The following is a 24,261-nucleotide window of genomic DNA, read 5'->3' on the forward strand; positions in this document are numbered from 1 at the left end:
AATGAGATAACAGAGGAAACTTGAATCAGAACTGACAACAGAGAATAAAGAGAATGAGATGACAATATAGAAAATTATCCTAGATTTCTAAATTTAACCATTACATTACAACACTAAAAATCTCAGAATTACCCATCATTTTGTTCTTCTGGACAAATCGTATATTCTGGTCAAAGCACTGGTAAAGCACCATATGAGTGTCTAAATAAAGACAGCATATTTAAACATGTGTGGAACTAATGTCTGAAGTTCAAGTTAAGACACCTGAGAAAATGTATGATATTCAAAGCATCAGTTCCTGTTTGTGTGAGGTTTATTTGCAGCTTCTGCTTTTTCTGGGAACACTTTCTCCAATTCATTAATGTTTCCTTGTTGGTGATATTCCAGGCATCAGATAACGGTCTCACCATTTTCCTATGGTTTTAAAAAGAGAGGGGACACAATGTGTCATGTCATATTTTTTTTAATATTTTCTAAAAATGTGGCCAGATCTATCAAGGTGCTTGCGGTTTCAGTGGCAAGATAATATATGAAAAAAGAAAGTGCTCTAGTAAACCAAGATCATAGTGTAAACTGCATATATCACAACTGGACCCTTCATAACATTCATGTAAATGTTAAAATGTTGGGGGGAAGTTCATGCAACAGGATAAACAGGCTTCTACATGAAAATGATTCATGCAAAGCAGTTGAAACTCGACAATGTTTTTCTACAGTTCTGACATTAATTATTGCTTCTCAGCAAAGATCTTTGTTGAATTTGTAGCAATTTAAAGGTGACAACAGGTGCTACATACATACCAAGATGGATCAAAACAGACATATACTCAATATGTCTCATACCAGAACAGACTATGCATGACTAACATGGTGAAATTTAATTACAATTTCAAGCTAATTAATTATATTTCTTAGAGCTTTCAAACTGAGAATGGGTTTTAACACTGACTTCTACTTTTATCATCAAAAAGAACATCTAAAATCTCTACAAACATTTATTAAACTGTACCTCTAACCCAATAACACTGTTCAAAATCTGATTTCAGACATGTCTTTCATTAAAAAGCTAAAAATTTGATGTAAAGGAAGCTCCTACACAATCCAGAATAACTATTTTTTTTTTTATCATTGTGTAACTGATCAGCCCACATACCTCTGGCTGTTCACGAGAGCCTCCAACTCTTTGGATTTGAGAGCAGCGGTCCTGAGGATGGACTCCCAGATTTAATGCACTACATTTAGCCCGTAACTCCTGGCCTTGTGCCTTTAGTCAGCTGATAGAGAAATATGATGAACTCCGAGTGCACCTCCTCCTCTGGAAGAGACAGCAACAACATTAAGAAAACACTCTGTGCAAAATCACATTGCTCATCGGAGTACTGATTATTACATAAGAAAAGACATTTAAAAAGTGAAACTGTGAATACAAGTGTTTGATAATCCTGTTAATGATGGTAACAACTAAGTACCCTGATTGTCCTACTCATTTCTGTAATCAACAGCATAAAGCAAATCAAAGATAGATCACTTTGTGTTTTTTAACCTGCGTTTAATATAAGCATGTTGGAATTTAATGTGACATGCTTTGCATGTGTCCATTGTTTCATACATTAAAGGAAAGCTTATATATATATATACATGTGTTTTCATCTATTTCAGCAGAAAATGCATCAATACATTTTTCAAATGTCTCTGTACTCCATTAGGTGTTTTATAAAAGTGCTCACATAGTGTGAACGTTGTGGAAATTATTATAATAATTTTTTTTATCATTTTCTCCCCAATTTGGAATGCCCAATTCCCAATGCACTCTAAGTCCTCATGGTGGAGTAGTGTCTCGCCTCAATCCAAGTGGCGGAGAATGAATCTCAGTTGCCTCCGCGTCTGAGACAGTCAATCCGCATATCTTATCACATGGCTTGTTGAGCGCGTTACCGCGGAGATGTAGCACATGTGGAGGCTTCATGCCATCCACCTCAGCATCCACGCACAACTCACTGCATGCACCACCGAGAGTGAACCACATTATAGAGACCACGAGGAGGTTACCCCATGTGACTTTACCCTCCCTAGCAACCGGGCCAATTTGGTTGCTTAGGAGACCTGACTGGAGTCACTCAGTACGCCCTGGGTTCGAACTCGCGACTCCAGGGGTGGTAGTCAGCATCTTTACTTGTTGAGCTACCCAGGCCCCAAAAGCCAGAATGGAATGACTTGGTGTGAATTTTTTTCTTTTGTCCTCAGCTGAATGAAATTTAAGTGAAAATTTGTGCTGTCGATTAAAATATTTCCTAAAGATTAATCAACATTTTTTTTTTTGGTTGCAGATTTTGATAGAGCTTAATTTGGCTATTTATAATTATTTTCAGGTCAACATGCATTTTGTTCTTTCTTAGAAAAGAAAACAATATGTAACAATAATGTTTTATTAACATTTTCCAACCAAATTGTTCCACAGTATAAAGATAGAAATGCTCACCAATTCAAGTTGCATTAAAAGTTTTCCAAAGTCTAAGTGGGAATTTGTCTAATTGAAAGAATTCCTCATAGGTTGAGTATTCATTGCAATGGGCACTAAATCTCTTAAACCCTCATTCTCCACAATATTTATCATGGCTATTCACTTTACTGCAGCAAAAGTGAAGTCACATTCACATGATTTGTGCCATTTTGAACTCAACAGAAAATGTCTTGTTTTGCTCTGAGCACTGGCACTGTGCATATAAATGATACTTCATAACAATTGTCCGGTAAGAAGGAAGCGCAACACTGCGCAGGGGAAACGCTGATGCTTCATTCCAGCAGGTCATGTGAATGCAGCTTTTCACAGGTCCCATTTGGGGATTTTTTAGGTCCTTTTTCCATCACTTAATCATCAGTGCAGTGACCCCAGACACACTGCAATAGTTCTGACATTTTACAACCAGTGTTCAAAAATTACACTGAGCTAAAAAAAAATTAACACATTAAAAAATTTAAATGAATTGCATGTGATAATGTGTTAATTTCAAGAGTTCTAGCCTTTGGCTTGCTCTTTTGTAGCTTCTGGCTTGCTCATGTGGGCCTGAAGGCATAATTTTTTAAGGCATGATTTTCAATATCTTTATTCATTTAAATGACACAATTTAGATTTACATTTTTGAATTTATAATTGATTTAAGAATATAACAAAAAGCAGATTGGCAAAACCACATAGCAAAGTACAATGACAAACGAGACCACTCATGTAACCACAACTACCAGACTGAGGTCTTTACTGTCAGTGTTACAAGGGTTTAAAATTTGAAAATCTTCCAGTATTTTCTTCTTGCTTGGAATACTTTAAATCTTTCTCAAAAATGTTCACTTAGGGTTCACCCATTTTTGTAATCATATTTGCTACTTAATACAACAAGAGTAAATATGATCTATTCACCTGACTGAAGATATATAAATATTCTGCAATGTACTACAATTGATTACCATAAAAATCGATTTCACACATAAAAGCATCTCTCATATTGCATGATGACCGATAAAACAATTTTTCATCTTTTGCTTTATAAAAACCAATATCTGTAAGAAAAGCTTTTCAACAAACATTACAGTATATTGACCAGCTCTTGCACTTTAAGTGTAAGTTTGTTATTTTATGACCTGTATCATTATAAAGCTGTACAGAAAAACACCACGAAGCACATCAGAAACAGAAATAAAGAACATTTGGGCAAACAGTCACTAAAAGCAGAATGAGCTGTAGATAATTCTCAAAACGTTGAAAGATAAAGCAGCTAGTGAATGAAATCTGTTGTCTATCACAACAAATATTGGACCTACAGAACAAACCGCTATTTGATGCTAAATTTGTTGCAATTGTAGCATACGTATATAGGGGTTTCAATGAAAGTTTGCTAACCGGTTAGTTTGGCGGTGTTGTGTTATGCTATTAGCTTAGCTGTACTGTGTTTACAATATGGTGTCGGCAGGTTGTGCATGCGTGGTAGATTGCCCTGGAAGAGTTTCTTTAGGACTTCCCGTGAACTTTCGTTGCCATAGCAACCAACACCAGTGATTTGTTATCTGGGTCAACACTAATGAAAACAGTTTCTTCGATGCATATGAACTTCAACGCATTCCACAATGCACAAATAAACAGTAATCCATTAAAGTGCCCAGATTCTCACACCAATATATGTAGAGAATTTGGTTTGATAAATGTACACAGTACGGGTTAAAGTGTCGGTACGTTACCATTGTTTGTAAGGGAAACAGTATGTGTGAGCTAGGAATTAAATGAAACTGTCTTATTTCTACATTACTATGTAAGGAAATTTATAATGGAATCAGTCACGTTTGACAACCATTATAATTTAGATAAATGACAAATAACTAAATTATATAAAATAAATTCTCCACCATTAAAATCGTAATACAGCGTCTCGTTGTATCAACTCACAATTTCTACTGTAGGGAATTACCTTTAATAAGAGAATTATGATTAATGCTGTGTGGTCAGTGGTGGCTCAGCGGTTAATGAATAAAACAGTATACAGTAAATAAAAGAATACACTATACAAGACAGTAATGATCCTATACACAATGTCCTGGGATACACATGTGAAATTATTGACAGTTTGTCTATAATTTAATGAAGAAAATCGTTTTTTCTGGGCTTTGAGTCCATTTCTTATGGGGGAAAGGATGGAATTCACGCATTCCTTTGCTGATAATGATCAGTGGGGGAGCAAACGGAATTGGCTTGAGCCTACTTGGACCTTTGCTTGTTACAGTCTTGAGACATCTGTTGGCTTATTCATTAAATAATGAATAATTGTGTGTCTGATTGGTCCAGATGCTACACAATATTACATTTATATTGCAATTTATAAAATTTGAACAGGCCGTTACTATAATTTCAGACATTATAATTTTGCCATTGACATGTTTTCATTCATTTTGGGAAATTGAGACAATTCATAAGTGTGGATTGATGGTGGCGTAGTGGGCTAAAGCACATATCTGTTAATCAGAAGGTTGCTGGTTCAATCCCCACTGCCGCCACCATTGTGTCCTTGAGCACTTAACTCCAGGTTGCTCCGGGGGGATTGTCCCTGTAATAAGTGCACTGTAAGTTGCTTTGGATAAAAGCATCTGGCAAATGCATAAATGTAAATGTCATAAAACTGTTCAGACAGTCAAATCCCTTAAAGCAACAAGCATGGTTAGACAGTCCTGAGGTTCATAAGTTTGGTTCTGAGATTCAATTAGAATTTCAAGCCTTTTTTGCTAATTTTTAAATGAAGGCTGTCAATGGATTATAATACACAAATTACAGTGTGTTTCACTGGCTGAGCTTCAATGACAACTACAATCCGTATTGCCAAATTAAATTTTAAACATCCCATCTAGATTAGATTCATACATACAGTATTAATTCATTACCATGTTAATCAGTAAATGATGAAGAATTACATTATTAAATTAAATATACTGTATGTATGATTAGATTCATATATACAGTATATTTAAGTTAATAATGTCTTTCTTCATTGTAGAGTATGAACGGAAAATCATGAACTCATTAATTCTGAATGCAATGCACACATTTTTACAAACGGTCCTAAAACTCCCACACCCTGTGACTCCCCATCTAAATCACCAGGTAGCGCCAGCGAGTCTGGGAGTTAGAATGCTTTCTTGACGTTTTTACAACCCAAAGAGCCTCTCCAGAGACACTTGTGATATCGCCATCTACACACTGAAATTCTTAGACACACACGTTCCTTTCATTTAAAACCCAGAAATGGCTTATTTTTAAGGAAATATGTTTTATTCCCGTATGCTTGGGTATTTCTGCTGTTATATCAAACTAGTTAAGATTGTTTAGTTGTGTAGTTAAACTCTGAGGGCTTATATAAAGAATCTAAGAGTATATATTCACTTTTAAGTGTACCAAATACAAGTTTCTTGGTATCAAATTAAACCTTGCGACTCGCCCTAGCTGAATATATATATATATGGTTACATTAAAATGTATTCTGCTATGTTTTACCATCTTTTGAGTGATTCAAACCACATCCAGACCCTGTTGTAAATTAGGCAAATGGCGAGCCTTGACAAGACAAAGGGAACCTTCTCGCGCCAAAACTGAGGAGCCTCATTGGGTCATTCCTCCCAAAGGAGGCGTGACCTTCCTACCTTAAAAGTCAGGATCTGGTGTGGAATCACTCTCTCTTTGTCCTCGCTTGTCTCTTTTATCCGTTTTTGCTCTCTTGCTTTCTTACTCCGGTACTCTTCTGAACCTCTTCAAGTGTTCTTCAACTTCTCTTCAAGCTCTCTCGTTTTTCTTTCTTTGTCTTTTATTTTATTTGGCGTTTATCTCAGTCTTTTCCTTGTCTTCGGACAAAACTCAGCTCCCTCAGTCAACAACTACTCTTTAAGACGTTTTGAACTTCCCACGAGCGATCCATGCTCGAGAAGCACCAAAAGAAATCCTCCATCTCACGGACGCAACGAGGACATTCACGCACACACGCAGTCTTGTTCAGCGACACAAAGGTCCATTTTGCAAGTATTATTCCATCTAAATTCAAATGCGTTAGAGTGTGTAATTCCCTTGCTGGCTCTTAAGGTTTAACTGTTGTGACAAGTTTGCTATCCCTGTAATCGCTTTATTTTCCTTACTGTTTTACTTTGTTTGTTCTATGTTAAATGTTTGTTGTTAAATGTGTTCTACGTTTGTTAAGTCTTGTGATATATCCTAGTTACTTGTATTAAACCCAATTATGTCGAGTTATCCAGGGAATTTTACGCATCAGCATCTGCCTCTAACTCGAAAATGAGCATCAATCATTCAAAAGGACACACGGAACAACTCCAAATGGATTTTCCACGACTTGTATTCATTTTTCAAAAGATTCCATAACAGATTGAACAGTAGTCAGATTCAAAGTTCAGATAGTCCAATTAAACTCTGTTTCAATTCAATTCAGTGGTACACAAATCCAGACAATCACATCAGTTTGTTCTTTTAGCTTCTTTCTTGAATTTGCTTGTTAAGTTGCTTGTTAAATTGCTTTCTTAACCACTTAGATGAATCTTTCTTACTTGTTAACTCTTCTTAGCTTTTGTTGGATTTTATTAGCTTTTGTTAGATTTTGTTAAATTTTGATAGGTTGGTAACCTTAAAGAAACAAAAAATAAACACTAGCATTACTATTAACATTTACTTAAATATAGACAAAATACTATGTGAATAAAATGTTCTTATGCACAACTGTCTCAACATTCACTTATTTCTAAGTCTAAGCATAATAAGCATAATATGTTTAAGCATAATAAGCCTAATAAACATTAAGTTAACAAACTGAAACAATGTGCTCACAGCACTGTTACTTAGTGTAAACACACACGAACAATATGTACATTGCCTCCAAACGCTAATGTTTCACAATATGATCAATTCATTTCTAAATAGTCCATGATTGTCTTCAAATAGCACAGATTAGAGAGATAATCAACCCTTTCCTGACTAGAGAGTGTTTGATCCTACCATCAGCGTCCCTGGGATGACCGTTTGCTGGTTGCGCTTTCCCTTTCTTTCCGCATTTGACTCACAGTCTTTAAGCCCGAATGCTTCTCCACATAGAAGACACTTGTGCCACTGGATAATGATATCTTATCCTTCTTTCTGCACTCAGTTTTCTCTGCTCGCATCCACTAACAGCTTTTACTTCCGTAAACTCTCCGCTGTTTCCGTTGCTTTCCGTCGCTTCTCTCTACGTCACATTAAGTGCAATTTTTATTTAATTTTTTTAATTTTTTTTTTTTTTTAAACTGCGTTTAGCTTCACACCTCCCACTTGAGCTCCTTGTTCTTGAACCCAAGGAGGTCACATCATAATTATTTTCCTCATGGTTGCTCCTCAACAGGAATTAACACGACTAACCGCCTAACATCTCTGTGAAGGATGGTTGAAGGGATTCTATTGCTCAATTCTTTAGTGCCTCCTTTTGCACTCACTTGACTACACTTTGAGCTTAGGACTGGGTAGCTTGAGAAGACTCTTACATCCACATCTCTGACAATGCCCTTGGGATCAGCATTTGCCTTGACTACTCTGCCCAGCTTGTACTGACTCCTTAGTGCGTTTTGGTCAGCTACCCAGACCACATCTCCCACATCAACGTTCCGATCCTTTGTGTGCCATTTACTTCCTACAAATAAGTTTGGTCCTGCTAACTGACTCCACTTCTTCCAGAATTTGTTGACTTCTCCTTGGACAACCCGTAGTCTTTTGTAGGGATATCCCATGAAATCGAAGTCACCAGGATCTCCTCTCAGTCCTGTCCTTCCCAGTAGGAGAGAGTTTGGGGTAACGTATTCTATACACTCCTCTTGACTCTGAATCCTTGCATCTATAGGTCTCTCGTTTGCCAGGTTAGCTGCCATGTAGAGGAAGGTTTGGAATTCTCCCCACGTGAAGATACCCTCGCCTCCAAGGTTGTGAAGAGCTCGTTTCACTATGCAGACAGCGGCCTCTGCTGCTCCGTTTCTGTGGGGAGAGCTTGCAGGATGGATCTTCCAAGACCATTCGGTGCCATTTTTAGCAGCTTCTTGTTCCAGCTCTGATTTCCCTACTTTGTTCAGGAATTCGTAGAGTTCCGCCACAGCTGGTTTAGCTCCTACGAAGTTTGAGCCAGAGTCTGACCACAACTTTCTGGGATGCCCCCTCAAAGCCGTGAACCTTTTGTAGGCTAATAGAAATCCTTCAGATGACTGGTCACTAACAACATCTGCGTGAATAGCTCTTGAGGCCATGCAGCAGTACACAATTCCCCAGACCTTGAGTCGCACTCTTTTCCTGACTTCGTCCTTCACCTCGTAGGGACCGAACAGATCTAAGGTTGTAAACTCAAAGGGCGCAGCTGGTCTTGTCCTTTCGGGTGGGAGGTCGCCCATGATCTGTCGACATTTCCTTGCTCTTGCCTTTCTACAGATCACACAGCTGTCTACTACCTTCTTGATTAGTCTCCGTCCCTTCATTATCCATGCTTGTTTCCTTGTCCTAAGGAGAGTCCCGGCGATCTCTTCATGGTTTGCGTTATGCGCCTCATGAGCCAGTAGTGTGGATATCCTTGCCTCATAGGGTAGTATTGGGACTGCGATCCCATCTTTGCTGAAGATTTGGACTCTTCCACCACACACTAGAAGTCCTGAGTCCTCTTCTTTGTACACAGCCAGTCGACTAAGCGTTGTGTCTGGAAAGATCACATTCTCCTGAGCTGCGAGAAATAGTCCCTTTAGGGCATCTTCTTGCTCCTTTACAGTCAACACAGTTTGTCTGATCTCATTACTTGATGTTAGTCCCTCTTGCTTCATACTCCCGCTCCTTATCTCAAGCCATTTCCTTACACCTCGCCATATCCAGCCAATGACTCTGACCAGCCTGGTTAAGCTGCTGAATCTTTCCACATCAACTAGATTCTTGGTAACCAGGTTACTTAGCATTCCCACTGGGGAGGGCTTCTCGAGTTTCACTCCTTCCTTCACATGGACTCCTGGTTTAGAGACGATGTCAGCAAGGTCATTCTCGCTCCTTGGACTTACTCCTTCAGGGTCCGCCCCTTCCTTCTTGCTAAGGCCTTTCCTCATTTGAGCTCTTGTCAGCACTGCCGAGAAAGCCTTCCTTTGGAGCTTGTTGATGTTCTCTCTGGCGTCAGCTGCGATTTCACCAGCCGATTTCTTGGGCCATTCCTCTACTGAACTTCTGAGGAACTGTGGCCCCTTCTGCCATACAGAATCTTTGTCAAGATCTTCAGGAGCACCTCCTCTTGTAATAATGTCTGCAATGTTGAGATTCCCTGGAATCCACCACCAGTCGCTGACTGCTCCTGTCTTCTGTATTTCTCCGATCCTATTTGCAAAGAAGGTTTTGTATCCATAACTGTCACGTTGGATGGCTCCCAATACTGTCTGACTATCCACAAAGTGGAACCACCGCTCAACCTCAGTTCTCCCGTGCCTCTCAAAGTATCCTCTGAGGCTGTAGCGAAGACTGCGCCACAGATCTCAGCTTTCACAGCGTCTCCCTTTTGTTCCAGTGGAGTCAACTTAGCTTTGGATTCGACTAGTCTAACATCCACTCCTTGACTCGTGTCCCATCTGAGATACAGCACAGCTCCGTAGGTTCTGTCACTTCCATCTGAGAACGTGACTCCCCACGGTTTTCCTATCCAACCAGCTGGTGTGAGACTTCTGTGGAACTTGACTTTATGGAGTCGTACATATTCCTCAAACAACCTGATGGCTTCCTCCCGAAGGCTCTCAGAGAGCGCCTTGTCCCATGTCTGCCGGGTCAAACTCCTACCTCCTGCCTCTTGGAACGCTTTTCTGACGAGAATTGCCCCTCTCTGCTTTGCTGGCGTGACGAGACCAATTGGGTCGTAGAGTCCAGCTACTTGACTTAGTAGATGTCTCCTGGTCAAAGGGTTTGGTGTTTTCGACCTTACTTCCCTCTCGAGGAGATCCTCCTCTGTCCGCATCTTCTTTTTCCTTTTCGAGAAGTTGATCGAGGTCATGGCATAAAGCTTATCCTCCTCTGCTAAGTACCCTATGCCAAGCGCTTTGCCATCTTCTTCCCTCAGTTGGTTCGGGAGTCTGATAGCCTCATCCTCAGGGGTAGGGCCCATTCCCTCGCAGGTTTGTCCTTGGGTTTCTGTCCTCCCACTTTGCTCAGACCTGACCCATGGTTTAAGCATAAATCCACCTGCCTTCAGGATCTCTTCGAGTCCACTAATTATCCTGGTCAGTTTCTCCTGGTCATTATGTGACGTGAGGATGTCATCTACATAGCTATCTTCTTCCAGGACTCTACGCTCCTCTTTTAGATGAGTAAACGCTAATAATCCAGCCGTTTCTCGCATGGCCAGCTGTGCGATACACCCAGCAGGGCGATCCCCAATGTTTACCCTGGTGATAGCATACTCTCCTATTTCCTCCATTTGTGCATCTCTCCAGAGGAATCTATGGAGGTGTACTTCTTGTTCCTCCAACCACACCTAATTATACATCTTCCTAATGTCTCCCAAGGCGCCAAACACTCCTTTTCTAAACCTAAGCAAAACAGCTCTTATAGGGTTCAGCACGTCAGGTCCCTTCAATAGGAGGTCGTTCATGCTCAGTCCTTTGAACTTCTGGCTACTGTTCCATACGAGACGTACCGGAGTGGTGACTGAATGTGGGTTTGGTGCTACCAGATGACTTACGTACCAGACTGGGCCGTTTCACCTGTCAATGGCTTCTTTGGTGAGCTTTATTGCAGCACCCCTCTTCACCATATCATGGACTTGAGCTGCATAGACACTTTGCCACTCAGGCACTCTTCTGAGTTGCTTCTCTGTTCTTAGGAAGGTTGCCTCCACTCCACTCCTATTATATGGGAGAGAAGCAGGGTCTTGGATCCAGGGATACTTTGCATCCCAATGGGGAGACTTGCTGTGAGAATCCGCCTGTACATAGGTGAGACCCCTTCTTATGATCTCGAGTTCTTTCTCCTCTGCTAGGGTCATCTCCTTTCCTCCAGGCTGACAGTTTCCACAGCGACAACCTCCACATTTCGGCTCACAGGCAGCTCCAATACTATCCCAGCTCCACCACTTAAGGAATTCTCGTTCGCCTGCAAGTGAGTTTTTCGTTTCAGCCCTGACTAATTTGCTTCTCTGGGGTCCCTCAGAGGTACTCAGAGATTCATCCTTCCCGAGGACTTCCTCATACCTGACTGCAGCTGTTCTCATGGACCGGGCGAAGTGTGTCTTTGACTCGTACGCAGTCATATCCACAGCTTCAAACAGATCTGGATGAGCTCCACCCACCATCTTTCCCAATGGGCTGTCCCACAAGACAAGATCTCCGACAATCCTTACTCTTTGCGGAGCAAGCCTTCCTTCCCGGTGACTGAGGAGAAGTTCAATTTTTTCAGGTCTCTTCAATTCTGCTAGGTCTACCTCTGGGAAGAATTCCTTCAGTTGCTCTGGGCTCACACCTTTGTGCACTTTAGCGATCTCCTCTAGTCCATAACAGACCAATTGGTGGGCCTTTTCCATACCCTTGGGGGTCTTAACTCTGATTCTGAGAAGGTATCTCTTGGTGCTAACTCGAATGGCCATCTTTCCAACTCTGTGAACTACTAGAGTGATCTCCTCACCTCTCAGCTTGAGCCTGTCAGCAGCTTCATGGGTAATGTAGTTTGTGTCCGATGCCAAATCGACCAGAGTCCCAATCTTCTGCCCTGCATTTGCCGTTACCTCTACTAGCATCATGATGACAGGTAGTTCTCGCAATCCACCTTCCTCCAACAGTCCCAGCTGGTTCTTACCGGATCTTCCTATTTTGGCTCTGTTGGTAAATGCTTTTCTGCATTTTCCCGCTAAATTTGGAGAAAGCTCAGATAGGAATTCCTCTTGCTCTACAGTTAATCTACCACTTTTCTTACCTTCTCTGGTGGTAATCTTGCTCTCATGCTCAGGCTTGAGCTCTACCTTTGGGCAGAGAAGGTAGTGGTGGTCTGCTAAGACTCCTCCTCTGCAATCGTTGTTCCTGCAGAGATATGTGTCCCTGCACCTGCTACTGTCCACATGGTATCCCAGGCACCTTATGCATACTCCCAGCTTTCTCACGACTGCCTTTTTCTCAATCAGTTTCAGCTCTTTGAACTTTTTGCAGAAGAAAATCTTGCCTCCGTGCTTCTCAGCCCTGCACACAATGCATGCGCCCTCAGATGAGACTCCCTTTGTTGCCTTGGTAAAAGCATGACTTCTTTCGAACTTCCTCTCTGGTCTTTCCACTTTCTCGGTGACTTTGAGCTGCTCAAGTTTTTCTAGTATCTCTTCCTCTCTTTTCAGGAATTTTAGGAGTGCGTCGAAGTGGTTCTCTGATGTGATGCCACTTCTTGGGTCTGTTATCAGGACTAGCCAATCCCTCTTTATGAACTCAGGTAACTTACTCTCAATGGACTTAACTACAAGTGGGTTCTTTATCGCTCCAGTGTCCCCAAGGTCAGCGAGATCTGTAAGGGCTTTCTCCACCATCTGGATCAACTCGATCACCTTTCGTGGCTGGTTCCCCCTTACAGCAGGAAATCTTTCCAGTTCCTCGACGATTTCCAAGGCGATTGTGGTTTTATTGCCATATCGATTCGTAAACACTCTAAATATGTCTTCAGCAGTATTGTATGAGGACAGTCTGAGATCTCTTGTAATTTTGTCATCTACACTATCCAGTAGCTGGATTTTTTTTAACTTCAGCCGACCCAGTTGGCTCTCCTTGTTTCTGAAGGCTCTCCCAATCACTTTTCCAACGATAGAAGTCTCTTTTGTTCCCACTGAACTTTGGTAAAATTGTTGGTTTAATCCTCACTATAGGCCTGGTCTGAACAGCGGGTGCTACTGCATCTAATGATGCCCTCACACTGTACCTCGTGGCCAGCGCGTCCTCCGCAACTCTCCGCGCCCTGGCAAACTCACCTTTTCTTGCTTCAAGTTCATTACTAGTCACTTTCAGCTTCCTTACACGGCTTTCCAAATCTTTCCTCTCAATCTCAGGGGTCCATTTCTCCCAATTTGATAAAGCTCCTCCTGCTTCCTGGATAAGCCTTATGAGAAAGTTTATTTGTACTTCATAGTTCTCATACCCGTCACTTTCGATGAGTATGTTTGCTACGCGATTGCAGGCTTCCTCCGCCGCGAAGACTGCGGCTGACACCTCATTGTGACCATATCTTGACCAGAGATTATCCTGAACAATCTCCTTGACTTCCTCGAATTTCAAGTCACAATACTCTGCTGTCCTCCTAAAGTCAGCTTCCTGCTGCACTAAAAGTGCTGCCTCTTTGCCAACATCTTGACCATCTTCCGCCTCAGCCAGCAGCCCAAACTTATAGTCATCGTTGGTCTCAAAGACTTTCCTTGCAATGGATGAGAGCTTCTCAAATTCTTCCCTGAGCTCTACCTCCACCAACCTGTGCACTTCTCTGCAGAGGAAGTTAGCTTGTCTGGTAAAACTGATCTTTGCAGAAGTTCTTTCTTTCTTGAGCTGCCCGATCGGCTTTCCAACCGCATCCTCAGCCATTTTTGGATGATCCACTTAACACTTTCTTCGTGTTAACAGTCTTTCCGTGAACTTCACCAAACTCGATCCTCTCATACACTGTATGAGTCCAGCTACTATGCGCTGCCACGAGTGTAAATGTCCACTGCTGCTATGCTGACTCTCAGAAATGGTTATCAACTGTCGAGTTATCCAGGGAATTTTACGCATCAGCATCTGCCTCTAACTCGAAAATGAGCATCAGTCATTCAAAAGGACACACGGAACAACTCCAAATGGATTTTCCACGACTTGTATTCATTTTTCAAAAGATTCCATAACAGATTGAACAGTAGTCAGATTCAAAGTTCAGATAGTCCAATTAAACTCTGTTTCAATTCAATTCAGTGGTACACAAATCCAGACAATCACATCAGTTTGTTCTTTTAGCTTCTTTCTTGAATTTGCTTGTTAAGTTGCTTGTTAAGTTGCTTTCTTAACCACTTAGATGAATCTTTCTTACTTGTTAACTCTTCTTAGCTTTTGTTGGATTTTATTAGCTTTTGTTAGAGTTTGTTAAATTTTGATACATTTTGATAGGTTGATAACCTTAAAGAAACAAAAAATAAACACTAGCATTACTATTAACATTTACTTAAATATAGACAAAATACTATGTGAATAAAATGTTCTTATGCACAACTGTCTCAACATTCACTTATTTCTAAGTCTAAGCATAATAAGCATAATATGTTTAAGCATAATAAGCCTAATAAACATTAAGTTAACAAACTGAAACAATGTGCTCACAGCACTGTTACTTAGTGTAAACACACACGAACAATATGTACATTGCCTCCAAACGCTAATGTTTCACAATATGATCAATTCATTTCTAAATAGTCCATGATTGTCTTCAAATAGCACAGATTAGAGAGATAATCAACCCTTTCCCGACTAGAGAGTGTTTGATCCTACCATCAGCGTCCCTGGGATGACCGTTTGCTGGTTGCGCTTTCCCTTTCTTTCCGCATTTCACTCACAGTCTTTAAGCCCGAATGCTTCTCCACATAGAAGACACTTGTGCCACTGGATAATGATATCTTATCCTTCTTTCTGCACTCAGTTTTCTCTGCTCGCATCCACTAACAGCTTTTACTTCCGTAAACTCTCCGCTGTTTCCGTTGCTTTCCGTCGCTTCTCTCTACGTCACATTAAGTGCAATTTTTATTTAATTTTTTATTTATTTTTTTATTTTTTTTATTTTTTTTAACAGTATCTTTTCCTTTAAAACTGCGTTTAGCTTCACAAATTATATGCTTGATTGTGTTTGTTGGTCATAAAGCAAAGCCTCTTTAATGTGCGATCTAAAGCTATGAGCTGATATTATCAAAGTAAGTTAACGTGCTTTGATTAAGTAAGCTTATACTAAGAATAAACCTTCTGGAGAATTGATCAAGAGTATCGAGCAAAGTGGTTCGGTGGACGAACTGATTGGTTGCGGTACGGGTTAATTCCATTAAGGTGTTCTGAAAATTAATACAGCCTGTCTGCATGATGTATATTCCTAATTAATTATAATTCGTTGTGTTTAATTATCTATATATATCTGAAGCAGACTTTTGGGCTATATAACCCCTGTTTTGGGGCAATTTATAATGTATTATTATCTGGTTCAAACCGTATGATTAATCATTGATTACAATCATTAATATTAATTGTACATTCCCCAAACCTGAACCAAGAAACCCTACATAATGGTGGAGAATGCGGGCACGTTTTAAGCTTTGTTTTGTGAACTAATGCATTGTCAATTTTGTGTATTTTTGTTGTTAATACTGTACGCGAGCGCGCCGAACTGAAAGGCACAAAGCCGATTCTCAGTTCAGCATTTAACAGCGGCTAAATATATGTCTAACATTTATTTTTGCCACTGTTGATTGCCACAATAAAGTCCATAATACTAAATTGTTCCGGTAAAGACGAAGAAATCTCTTTGCTGTGGGACATTTTATTTTAGTATTATCGAAATCACCTGTCTAGAACGAGTCTCTTCTTTCAGCGTGATATAAAACTGTTATGGGCGAGTTTCCCTAAACAGGTAAAGGCCTTATTTGTGTCGTTAAGATTGAACGTGGTTATTTCGGTAGCCTAATAATCGACTACAACGACCACTCCCTAAAAGTTAAAGTCAGCCTAGCTAACTGACGCAAACTTTTTGCAGACCTAATCAGAAAACGCGTCAAGCCAGTATCTGATTGGGAATCGTATACGGGAGTCTTTGAAACCTTGATCAAGAGATAAAAACAGCAGCGAAGAAACCCTGTTGTGTATATATTTATTGTGTGTTGGCAGCGAAGAAAAATCCTGCCACACACACTTGTGTGCAGGAAACTGGCACAAACGAATCCACCGAGATTTAAAACTTAATTTGTAATGGTGCAGAAATCGAGGCGTTAGAACGCGCCCAGATTTGAGTCATCCTGAAGTATAGGGTGTAATACTGCTGACTAACACTAGAGGGCAACTTCAAGCGGAACCCTCAGAAACTGCGCACTCCTTTACTTCATCCTGCGTGAGCGCAACACCGCCATTGTGTGGACATTCTCGAAATAGGTCTACTCCCTTACATGTATTTTCCTTTGCTAGTTATCTGAACAGCCCTTTTCGTTTCCTTCTTTGGCTATGGTTTTTTTTTGTTTTGTTTTGTTTACTGTTATAAACATTTTCATTTGATGAATTTGTTACTACAAGTATTTGGGTTTAGCAAAACTTCCCCGCCTCTCTGACTGAATACACTTCTGAAATCATTTCTGAACTTAAAATTGAATTAAGTGTCTCAGTACAGCTGCTGATATCCCACTTAGAGGGAGCACGCCCTTCGTGGCATTCCCTGCTAAGTCAGCTTATCTCTCTTTTCCTCTTATTTCATTTTGGAATTGTTCCCCATCTATTCCTATTTGTTCTTTCCTTTTTTAATTATCTTCCCTTTTTGGTGATTAATACTTGTTATTACTCCTTTGCTCTTACTACTATCAGTTATTATTCTGTTACTTAACGTCCCTTTACACGCTTATTTAAATCGAGTTTAACAAGTTTAAATTTTATTTAAATTAAGAGTGTCTGTTCATCCTGCCTTGTTTAATTCTGTCTTTTCTTGTGGTTAGATTGTTTTGATAATTAACATCCTTGTCAAAATTCCTTTTTGTTTATCATTATTTGGTAGAGCATTTTGCCTGTTATTTCTACACACATAATTACTCAATTTGGTTTAAACAAGGAAGCCTTAATTCACTTTAAGTTTCACTTGCTAAATCCTGTTCTGTATTGTACGTAGAATTCCCTAGTGTGCTGTGGTGATTTGACTGTCATCTCTGGTTGGTTCCCAGCGAGCTGGTTTATCCGACCGGCGTTACCGACGCTGGCCGTATGTAAGTCTCGGACTCTTCTGTCTCTTTTCATTGGTGCGGCACGCAACGACATCAGCAATTGGGCACTCCAAAGGAAAGTCAACCCCGTCAGTCGACACACAGGGCAAGTTTGGAATAATTACCTAAACCAAGGCCTGAAGAGGGGCCACTCTTTTGAGGGTTCTAGGGAAAATCCAATCTTGTTGTGCCGTCTGGCAGTTGACACCTTGGTGTTGCCGGTTGTGTTTAAAGTCAAGTTGTTTGAGAGGGCACACCGTGATAGTAGCAGAGGGCCCGGGGACACTGCGGTCAAGTGTTTGGGACCGTTGGAAAGATTGACTGCGCACTGGTCCCCAGCAGAGTGACCTCAATTCACCCCAGGCAAACTAAAATAAGGTAAAATCCATCCACCAGTATAGGCCACATATTATTAAATATTTCCCCGGTCATTTAAATGTTTGGCCCATTTCTTTCCTTTCTCTCCCCTAAGCCACACCATCTTCCTAGGGTTTATACCTCGATAGCACCCCACCCTGTTGGTCCTATCATAAGCCCTAGCAGTGGTAGTAGACTTAGGCCCTTTTTCTCCTGCCTATCTATTCCTAACATTATTTTGTTCAATTTTATTCCATGCCGCCTCTTTTCGCGGTTTAATTGTGTTCTACTCTATTATGCTGTTCTGTTCTGTCGTGTTGTGTATTTCCAGTTCACATTAAGACAGAGCCGACAAGAGCCATCAAGGAAAACTGAATAAAGGGACAAACAAGCAGCCCGCATCATCAGATGACCCTTTTGGGCTGCCGCCTTGTCAAATTCTTTATTTAGACCTGCACTGACCCGCGAAATTCGGCCCACCTAACTGCCTGCACCAGTTAGTCAAAATTACGGCTTATAATAAGCCACATCATTGTAGCTCGCTAACCCTACACGTACTTGCATTGGCCTCTTTGTGTGTGCTGTCTTTCTCTCGCCTACAGTGAGCCAGTATGTCCCGTTCGTCCAGTCCCGCAGTTCACTGGGATCACCTCGAGACCTGGCTGAGCGCAATGACGGACACCGTCCTACCCAAGGACGCCCCAGGGACCTACAGCAGCTGGACGCCGACTTGGACAGCCTGATGGCCCACGATCCAACACAGAGCTACAAAAGGAAGTAGAGAGACTTCAAAATGCCCTGGAAAATCTTCTCCTAGACACAGACCAAAGAGAACAGTCGGAGAGAAAAGCCAGAGAGGAACTCGACGAAAAGCTGCGACAAGGCGAGTCTCTTCTTGCAAGAGCAGAGATTGAACTGAAAGAAAGAGATGCTAAAGCAAAAGCCTGTGAAAAGCACCTGAACACAGCCCGAGCTGAAATCCATGAACTTATTCAGCACCGAGACCATCTCAAATACGAATTTGACACTGTTCACAGAGAACTGAAACATTCTTATAGACTGCAAAGTGAACAGAAAGGGGAAACGCACACCACAGAGTTTCCCCTGACCAGTAAGCCCAAGTTTTTCAGCCAAGAGCTCAGAGCTGAAAAGGGGGGTGAAAGCCCACTGTTCAAAATGTCACCAGCCAGCCTCCAAGAACCCCTGTCAGCTGGGAGCCCGCCCACAAAATCCTGGTCACCAACCACGGCATGACTCCCAAAGAACTTGACAAGCTGGCCAGAAACATCCCTACTTTCATCCCAAATCCTGCAGGAGGCCACGACGTGCCCGCCTACCTGCAAGACATAGACTTTCACTTGTACACTGTTCCCAACGTGACCACTTGGGACAGATTGTACCTGCTAAGAGTTACGTCTGGTCGTGACGCGCACAGCTTCCTGGATCGGCAATCAGAGGCTGTCAAATCAGACCACCTACAGCTACGGCAGGCCTTCATCAGAGAATTCTCTGATCCAGAGTCAGAACAAGGACTCATCACCGCTATGGACCTCAAACAGGCCCGACTGGAAGAAGGTGAAAGGACACTCAAGGCAACCAGGCCTTGACAAAGACTTGAATGACCAAACCGATGCCCTTGCCAAGACTGGCGCACTACACGGTACTCTATGGTCACCTCCAACCCACCCACCCACCTTTAACATTGCAGTGATAACCCGTAGCAAACAAACTTTCCCTGCAACAGTGCCACCTTCACAGCCTCTAACGCTGGCTCCGTAAATTTCAAACAACGAAATAGCAGACATGCAAGCCTCTGACACATCCATACAGACTTTCCTGAACCACCTCTCAGACCCCACCAACCACCCTCTGGCACTGTCTGACCTCACTGACAACCCGTGCCTCAAACAACTGCATGACATAAAGCACATGCTGCGTATGATAGACAACATTTTGTGGTAGGCACCTGATGACATCACAGTGCCAAGGCTTGTGGTGCCACAGTGCCTAAGGGGGGTCATGCTAATTTATGCCCACGACGCGCCATGTGCCGGACACCACGATGCCAGAGCCACTTATGAGACACTAAAGCAAGTGGCATACTGGCCCCGCATGCAGAAACATGTGGCAGAATATGTCAGAGAATACCATGGTTTGCTGCCAGTTTCAACCGGCAAACCCAAACCACATAGCTCCACTGCAACGCAGAAGAGTCACATTCCCATGGTCAGACCTCCAAATCGACTGGGTAGGACCTCTGCCCAGGTCGATGAAGGGCAACAAATACTTCCTCACAGTCGTGTGCCAGTTCACAAAGTGGGTAGAGTGTCTTCCAGCACCCAACGACACTGCCCAGACCACGGCATACCTCCTGATGAACCACATCTTCTTCAGGTTCGGACTGCCCCTGAGAGTCAACTCAGACAGAGGCACTCACTTTACGGCCGAGATTATGCAGCAGATCTGGAGACTCCTGGGGGTCCAAGTTCAACTACACGTCAGTCATCATCCAATCTCATCTGGCCAAGTGGAACGATCGAATCGAACCGTGGTCAGTATGTTGAAAAAGTATGTGTCGGCCAATGAGAAAGACTGGGATGTAAAACTCCCGCTGGTGCTAATGGCCCTCAGAGCTACCCCGCAGGACTCAACTCGCGTGTCTCCCTTCGAACTAATGACTGCGTGGCAGATGACACTGCCACTGCATCTGCTGTATCAGCCAGGAGACTCCAGCCTCGTCACAGCCTGCACCACTCACCAGTACCTCGATGAGTTACACCGGCACCTGAAAGCAACATTTGCTTTCGCCCAACAACAGCTAAAAGAGCAACTCACCACACAGTGCATCCCTGCAGACCATCGGCAAGACCTTGAGAGGAACGGTGGTAATTCTCAACACTCACAGCGTTCTACTGAACCAGACAGTGAACTCCATGAAACAGCTGTTTACTGTCTTCCAGAACGACTTTGCTCAAACGCAGCTGGTCACAGCCCTAATAACCACCTGCTACAAAACCCTCATGATTCTCCTGCCATCCGTCATTGTGATGATTGTCGTCCGATGATGTCTCCACAGGGACTTCATCCGACGAAAAGGGGGACTGTAGAGTATGAACGGAAAATCATGAACTCATTAATTCTGAATGCAATGCACACATTTTTACAAACGGTCCTAAAACCCCCACACCCTGTGTCTCCCCATCTAAATCACCAGGTAGCGCCAGCGAGTCTGGGAGTTAGAATGCTTTCTTGACGTTTTTACAACCCAAAGAGCCTCTCCAGAGACACTCATGATATCGCCATCTACACACTGAAATTCTTAGACACACACGTTCCTTTCATTTAAAACCCAGAAATGGCTTATTTTTAAGGAAATATGTTTTATTCCCGTATGCTTGGGTATTTCTGCTGTTATATCAAACTAGTTAAGATTGTTTAGTTGTGTAGTTAAACTCTGAGGGCTTATATAAAGAATCTAAGAGTATATATTCACTTTTAAGTGTACCAAATACAAGTTTCTTGGTATCAAATTAAACCTTACGACTCGCCCTAGCTGAATATATATATATATATATATATATATATAGTTATATTAAAATGTATTCTGCTATGTTTTACCATCTTTTGAGTGATTCAAACCACATCCAGACCCTGTTGTAAATTAGGCAAATGGCGAGCCTTGACAAGACAAAGGGAACCTTCTCGCGCCAAAACTGAGGAGCCTCATTGGGTCATTCCTCCCAAAGGAGGCGTGACCTTCCTACCTTAAAAGTCAGGATCTGGTGTGGAATCACTCTCTCTTTGTCCTCTCTTGTCTCTTTTATCCGTTTTTGCTCTCTTGCTTTCTTACTCCGGTACTCTTCTGAAACTCTTCAAGTGTTCTTCAACTTCTCTTCAAGCTCTCTCGTTTTTCTTTCTTTGTCTTTTATTTTATTTGGCGTTTATCTCAGTCTTTTCCTTGTCTTCGGACAAAACTCAGCTCCCTCAGTCAACAACTACTCTTTAAGACGTTTTGAACTTCCCACGAGCGATCCATGCTCGAGAAGCACCAAAAGAAATCCTCCATCTCACGGACGCAACGAGGACATTCACGCACACACGCAGTCTTGTTCAGCGACACAAAGGTCCATTTTGCAAGTATTATTCCATCTAAATTCAAATGCGTTAGAGTGTGTAATTCCCTTGCTGGCTCTTAAGGTTTAACTGTTGTGACAAGTTTGCTATCCCTGTAATCGCTTTATTTTCCTTACTGTTTTACTTTGTTTGTTCTATGTTAAATGTTTGTTGTTAAATGTGTTCTACGTTTGTTAAGTCTTGTGATATATCCTAGTTCCTTGTATTAAACCCAATTATACGCTTGATTGTCTGTGTTTGTTGGTCATAAAGCAATGCCTCTTTAATGTGCGATCTAAAGCTACGAGCTGATATTATCAAAGTAAGTTAACGTGCTTTAATATAATTTAATTTAACGTAAACTGACTGATCTCAGTTTAGAAGACTCTAGGCTGTCATTAAAGGGTTAAACTTTCGACACACCGAGTCATGATACAAAACAACATGGCACCGATCTCAGCTGAGATTTTTCTTTGAGAGAAATGGCAACAAAACTACATCTGGTAAGAAACATTATTACATTTTTTAAAAATGTAATCGATATATATATCAAAATGGCACGCTGTTAAACACAATGACCACATATGTGGACTATAGGCTAATTTTCCTTAAAATATCCTATATTCACAGTGCACGCATCCATTGATTTGATTCATCCATTGAAGTCATTCCCTAATTAGAGAGTAAGGGAGCATCCTATAGCTTTCCAGTGCAGCCAAGAGCATTTACTCCTAATATCTGACCAAAAGTTCAGTTTCAGGATGCAGATGATGTTTGGACCCCTCAACATATTAAGCAAGCATGGGACAATGGTAATCAGTACATAGATTCAGAATATTTTATGCAAAATTTGATTTTAACTTGGTTGGTTAACTTGGTGATTGGATGATACTGGTCAAAACTGACTTTCTATAGCTTGGTATTATTATTATTAGTCCCACTGTTCACATATGTGGACATCAACTTATTTTTTTTATATTTCTTAGGGGCTACTAGTTACAAAGGTAATGGAAAATGCACACAGCAGTCATGCTCAGGTCTAAGGAGGATAATCATATGTTGGCAATGGTGTGGATTGACTACCAGAAGCCCCATGATGGTGTGCCATACTCCTTGACCACTCAAGCAGTATAAGGTCAACCAAATGAAACACGAATGAATAAGTGATCCATGAAATCCCGGATGACTCAGATGAAACACAATGGTTAGACACTGAGCTTAGAGGCAATCAAACTGGCATATTCCAAGGTTATGTTTTCCTCACTCCTCACTGCTGTTCTATGTGGCACTGATGAAATTGACTCCCTGATCCACACAGTAATGACTTATAGTAATGACTCACATGACATCACGTTAATAAATGTGCTGAGGTCATTATCAAACATGCCAAGATCAGTAATACTGATGGATTGATCAGACAGGAGCAATTCATCAAGGATGCAGGTGTCACAAAGTAAAAGTAGTAAAAGTAAGAGTAGGACAATTAGAATTTGATGGCCCCTGATACACAAAATAATCATCATGCCACTCCCTAGTATGACCATGGTCATCATCCACACATTTATATTACTACAGCTGTTGCTGTATTATTATATAGTTTTTTTTTTACTAAGAAAAAAAAAAGTGACTCCAGCCAGGTCTCCTAAGCAACCAAATTGGCCCGGTTGCTAGGGAGGGTAGAGTCACATGGGGTAACCTTCTTGTGTTCGCCATTAGTGGTTCTCACTCTTAACGGGGTGCGCGGTAAGTTGTGCTTGGATCGTGGAGAGTAGCATGAGCCTCCACATGCTGTGAGTCTCTATGGTGTCATGTACAGTGATCCGCACGATAAGATGTGCAGATTGACGGTCTCAGAAGCAGAGGCAACTGGAAATTGTCCTCCACCACCCGGATTGAGGTGAGTAACCGCGCCACCACGAGGACCTAGTAAGCAGTGGGAATTTGGCATTCTAAATTGGGGAGATAAGGGGGAGAAAATTAGAGGAAAACAAATGTATGGAGGACAACAGAATTTAGCTAAAAAAAAATATATATATATATATATATATATATATGTTTAAAGATTTGGGAAATCAATCTTAAAAGTTATCACTGGATGGGATATCTTATGAATAGGTGGCACATAAAGAGCTGTCCCATTCAGAAGTACAATGTCAAGATTATGGTACCAAACCTTGTGCAACAGGACATCATTAAGACAAGTGTATAGTGCTTTCAAAACTATTCAGACCCTTAAGCAGTTCTTTCATTTTACAGAAATTCGAATCCTACATTAAAGTTAACTCTCTGTACAACCAGC

General features: G+C 41.5%; 1 pseudogene; it reads right to left on the reverse strand.

Moving 5' to 3' along the window:
• Positions 1-1,066: 1,066 nt before the first annotated feature.
• The window catches only part of LOC127624353 (DNA mismatch repair protein Msh3-like), a 79,938-nt pseudogene continuing 56,743 nt past the window's right edge, over positions 1,067-24,261 (reverse strand).

The sequence above is a fragment of the Xyrauchen texanus genome, chromosome 3 (assembly GCF_025860055.1).
Source record: "Xyrauchen texanus isolate HMW12.3.18 chromosome 3, RBS_HiC_50CHRs, whole genome shotgun sequence".
NCBI classification, from domain to species: Eukaryota; Metazoa; Chordata; class Actinopteri; order Cypriniformes; family Catostomidae; genus Xyrauchen; species Xyrauchen texanus.